The sequence below is a fragment of the Sinocyclocheilus rhinocerous genome, unplaced genomic scaffold (genome assembly GCF_001515625.1).
Source record: "Sinocyclocheilus rhinocerous isolate Xijiao unplaced genomic scaffold, SAMN03320098_v1.1 scaffold1268, whole genome shotgun sequence".
NCBI lineage: Eukaryota > Metazoa > Chordata > Actinopteri > Cypriniformes > Cyprinidae > Sinocyclocheilus > Sinocyclocheilus rhinocerous.
Window position 1 is genome coordinate 1,931,479 of NW_015664016.1, and position 5,231 is coordinate 1,936,709.

General features: G+C 35.3%; 1 protein-coding gene across 2 annotated transcripts in view; it reads right to left on the reverse strand.

Annotated features, from left to right (window-relative positions):
- The window catches only part of LOC107729268 (synaptosomal-associated protein 25-B), a 41,515-nt gene extending 36,843 nt beyond the window's left edge, over positions 1 to 4,672 (reverse strand). Inside the window, exon 1 of one of the 2 annotated variants that reach the window (XM_016539722.1) lies at positions 4,540 to 4,672. The gene's annotated coding sequence lies outside the window, so the exon portion shown is untranslated. The remainder of the gene's footprint in view (positions 1 to 4,539) is intronic. The other variant, XM_016539721.1, reaches the window with a different exon arrangement.
- Between the last annotated feature and the right edge of the window lie 559 nt (positions 4,673 to 5,231).

The window sequence follows — 5,231 nt, forward strand, 5'->3', positions numbered from 1 at the left end:
CAACAATACTACAGCGAGGATAAAAGTTACGCCTTCTTTCTTTGCTTGAACATTTGGGCGGCGTTATGCAAATCTTCCCACATAGGGATGTAGATATGTGGGGGCGTGTTAGAACGAGCCGTTTTAGGTAGGTGTGGCTGACTCTTAACTTTTATAAAGAATATCTCTTTGGATTTGAGACTTTAGTCTTTACAACTTTACAGATCTTCTTTATGCACCAAGAGCTTGTAACACTCCAAAGAGAAAGGAAAAATTAAAATCGCATCATATGACCCCTTTAAAAATGAAGGTTCCAAAAAGGGTTTTTGACAGCAATGCCATAGAAGAACCATTTTTTGGTTCTCCAAAGAACCTTTCAGTGAACAGTTCTTAAAAGAACCACTTTTTCTTAGGGTGAATAACAGTTTAATAATCTAAAGAACCTTTTGCCCCTATTGTGCAATTGAAAGGTTCCATGGATGTTCTTCGTGGAACCATCGATGCCCATGACGAATCTTTATTTTTAAGAGTGACTCTTCTAAGATTCTTCTCAACTGTAAGCCAGCATGCAATGACAACACAACATGACACGAAGCAGCAGCAAAAGCATATACTTTTCAAGGATGTAACCCGTGTTTTGCCCCGTGACAAGCAGAAGAGGCACAGCAGACATGATACGGTTACGAAGAACAAGCCGTGAAATGTGCTGTCTTATCAAAGACCACATGTCCTTTTTTGAAAAGAGGAAAAAAAGATGAAAGTCTGCCCTTAGAAAATGTTGCTATTCTGGGTAAATGCCACAGATTGCACACAGACAAGAGAGGCAACCCTAAGGACGCCACAAACCCTGCTGGATACCGCCACCTTAAAAACATATAAAGTTTGGAATGATTATTCGAAAACTTCACAATTATATAATTGTCATATTTGTGTCAGAGCGTTGGCTGTGTAGTGCAGCAGTGTTCGGGAGGTTCAAAGCAATCATCGTTACCAGAGGCGATTACAGCTTTAAAACCAAAGTGAGTGTCCCATTCAGGAAGGGATAAAGCCCAGTGTACTAATCTGATGGAGCGGAGGTAGCTTGTACGAAGCCATCCATTAAAGCCACCAGCCATAGTCATTTCTGTGGGCTGCTAACTTTCTCTCTGACCCTACAGAGGAGCCCGAACATGTTAGCATTGCACGCCTAGAGCAGAACGTGAGCCTGTCATCTGCACAGCCCGTATGCACAGCATGGACAGCATTAGTCACCGCCAGAGTCATCGAGAGAAGAGAACATCACAGCAAACAGACAATTCGCATTCGACTGTTTGACATACGGCGCATCCACGCAGCCAATAAAGTCATATGCAGCCTAAGGAGCGTGTTATATCATAATCTCTGACTGATGTGATGTTTCTGTAGATGTCACAATGTAAAATCACTGCTGAATCACACAACGTGAAGTGATTTAGAAAACAATTCTGTCTTTTTAAATAGAAAATATCTTGAAACATCAGCCAAACAGTACAGTCCCATAAATAAATGTAATCTATGTGCATATATTACATTTCCATAGATGAAATATGTTGTCATTTGCAGTAAAAACATATATGAAGTCTATTGGAACAATTTCATATATTAGCATATATATCTAGCTCATAAAAATATGTATGTTTATGAATGTGTAATACACTTAACAATACATGTATATCTTAAACCCTTGATATTATATAAGAAAATATAAAAGATACACATGTATTTAAAAAGAGCATGAATACAAAACATAATCCAATAATTGTCAATAATTTTGTTTATATATATATATATATATATAGTTGTAAATAAAACAAAAATTATTGGATAAAGTTTTACAAGAAAATGTACATTTTTGTATTTAAATGTAAGTTATTTTACTATTTAAATACTACTTTTCTACTTTAAAATTTCACGCTTAACGCAATTTAAATGTGAAATTTACTTGCATTTTTTCAGTAAAAAAATTATATACAATTTTTTTTATGGGAATTTTACATATGTTATGAACTGTAAGTATGGAAAAATTATATATTGCCATATAGGTAGCATATATGACAATATCATCTTGATATATGGCAATATATGTCATATATTACATTTCCGTATGGATAAATTTGGTGTAGAAACAATTTTCACTCAGAAATTGCTAGAAAATTTCACAATTACAAAGAAATGGCAAGTAACATTGAATTAAATGTGAAATTTTGAAGTAAAAAAAATAACGAAATTGTATTTTCTTGTAAAACATACTCCAATAATCCTTATTTTATTTACAACTTCGAAAAAAAGTCATTTTTACAGCTTAGTTAATATTGCCTTTGAGGTCTGTAAATAATGCTCCAACATATATTACATTTCCGTATGGATAAATTTGGTGTAGAAAACAATTTTCACTCAGAAACTGCTAGAAAATTTCACAATGACAAAGAAATGGCAAGTAACACATTGAATTAAATGTGAAATTTTGAAGTAAAAAAAAAACGAAATTGTATTTTCTTGTAAAACATACTCCAATAATCCTTATTTTATTTACAACTTCGAAAAAAAGTCATTTTTACAGCTTAGTTAATATTGCCTTTGAGGTCTGTAAATAATGCTCCAAATCCTTTTCAGACAAATGTATCACTGTTTTGATTCATTTTTAAACACCATGTGTTAGGAAAAGCAGCGCTAGACTTCACACTGTGCTGTCCCTTGGAACAAAATGCATACAGGTAGAGGGTGTGCCCAAAATATTCATTTCCACCTGCTTCAAGCGCCTCGATAATTTTCTAAAACTGGATCATTTTGACACTAATCTAAAAATAAAGCAACAATACAACACATTTCCTTCAGCATCCACACATGAACCCTGAACAAAGCGTCTTTCTGTTCAATGTCACTAGCCTCTCCAAGGGAACAGTTCGGTGCCAACACCCCATTGGAAGATATAAAGCTGTAAACAGACCTGATGACAAAGAAAACATACCCTGGCCTAGATAAACAGTTATGCAATCCGTACTGGCCACTTCCCCCCAAAACAGAAGAGCAATGCCAACATTACAAGTCACAAGGCTCTCCTTGAACATCGATGTCTGTTGGCTCACTGCACATGGAGAGGTGTGACAAACTTTTGGCAGTGTTGATTGATATAGAGAACAGCCAAACCTTTAATTCAATGTGACTTCAATCACATTTATCATCTATCAACAAGCTCATCTTACATTCCACCAATTTCTTATGATATAGTATTGCGTTAACATAAGAGCAAGTTAACATAACACCATGGAGGATATAGGGTTATATAGATAAAAAAAAAAAAGAACAGCTATGGTTGCCAGAGTTTTGTTGCAAAATTACTGTGACAGTATTTCTGGCATTATGATATGGCATATTTTTGACTATATATGTCATTAAATCATTTAATGCTAATAAACCAACTTATAGGAACCTTTAAAATGCAACAAGTTAATGAAAATTGGTCTCTTCATCAACTGTGGTCAATGATAACATGAAGACAAAGCACTTTCATTAAAATCACAAAATAAATAATGCAATAAATATCAATTAAATATACTAAATGCAACACAGAACAATCGACTGCACATATCTGATACACAAATAGGATAAAATTAACATTTTACATAAAATTTATTAAAATGTGATTCCTCACACGGGGAATTTTGGGAACGCCCCTTTTCCCATAAATTAAAAAAGGTTTCACATTTTTCTTATTAAAAAAACAAACAAAAATATTTTACCTTAAAGGTATTTTTCTTTGTTATGTACATTTGCATTTATGCATGCATTTTATATTTATATTTAACAAATGCATACTGAACATCTTTGCATACTGAACATGCATACTGCATACTGAACATACTGATTTTTCTCCATAAATATAGAATAAAATGCATGTTTTTTTTCTTTTAGAATATATTAACTTAACTTGCAGTTAACTATTTAAGAGACTTCTCCTATAGCACGGATTCTCCATTACAATCCCTTACGTTTTTAAAGTGCACTCAACCATTATATGGAAAAATCTTCCCCCCCCCCTACAGTATATGACTGCAAATACAGTCCAGAATTACCTTACTTGTTGTTTGAGTAAACATTCTTTTTATAATGAACGTCTTGCAAGTCTAAAAAAAAAAAAAAAAAAACTGGACACACTCATTATTTCAATCTGCTCAAAAACTAGGACACATCTATGCTTTATTCAACAGACAACGGTTTGTTTGTACCATTGACGCTTGATTTCCACAAAAGCGTTAAATTTAATGCTAAAATAAGTAGTTTTGCCCTTGTTCAGTGTATTTTTCATGTTTTGGCGGGCGCATCTCTTAATGAGCGCTGTCCGCGGTGCTGAAATACACACAACAGGCATGAGCACGACCCAACGCTTTGAATCGATCAGTTACAGCTCTGATATCTCTCCGAAACTTCATCGAACATAAAAACACAAACTACACTATAAAAAAAGATTAACGAAGTGAACCTGTGGGAGTTGAGCGCCTACAGCTCATGCAAAAAGCTGTGCAAAAAAATCAAAACACCTACCTTGTACTCGATGAACCACGCTGGGGATGTTACTATCGCCTTGCCTCCTTCGGCACTGATTTGGGTCACCTATTGCGCGTGCACACAGCTCTGGAGTGAGTGAGTGAGTGAGTGAAAAACCCTCATCCCTCATCAAAGATGGCGTGCCCCTCTGACGTCATAATGAGCCTCAATAGGGCGTGCCCATACAGCCCCTGTGTGAGTGTAAATGTCCCCGCCCTCATCCAGGATGACGAGCCGTTCTAACGTCATAATGACCCTCAGCCCTAGGGCGAGGCTGCTAGAGATTTAGCGCTCATTGATCCCTGCTTTATGTTATATTGGAATGTATGGGTTGTTTGGCTCCATCTGATTTATTGTGATTGTGAAATTAAGCAGTTTTCCTTTAAAATGCTGGGAAATGACCTTGGGAATCACCTAATAGACTGTGGCCTCATAGCAGTGGTTCTCAACCATTTTTAACTCCAAAACGTCACTGTTCAGGACAATATTCAAAGGCAACCTTTTGAAACTACAGGCATCGTTAATTTAAAATCAACAATTGTAAGTTATATGTTACAGAAATATGAAGAATTATTGTTGAGTTGTTGAAAAGCCGAATGACAAATTTGTCCATTTTGTTTGAATCTGACCACGTCATCAGTTTACAAGGCCTGGTTAATGGATAATATATATTAGCATGTATAAGGAAG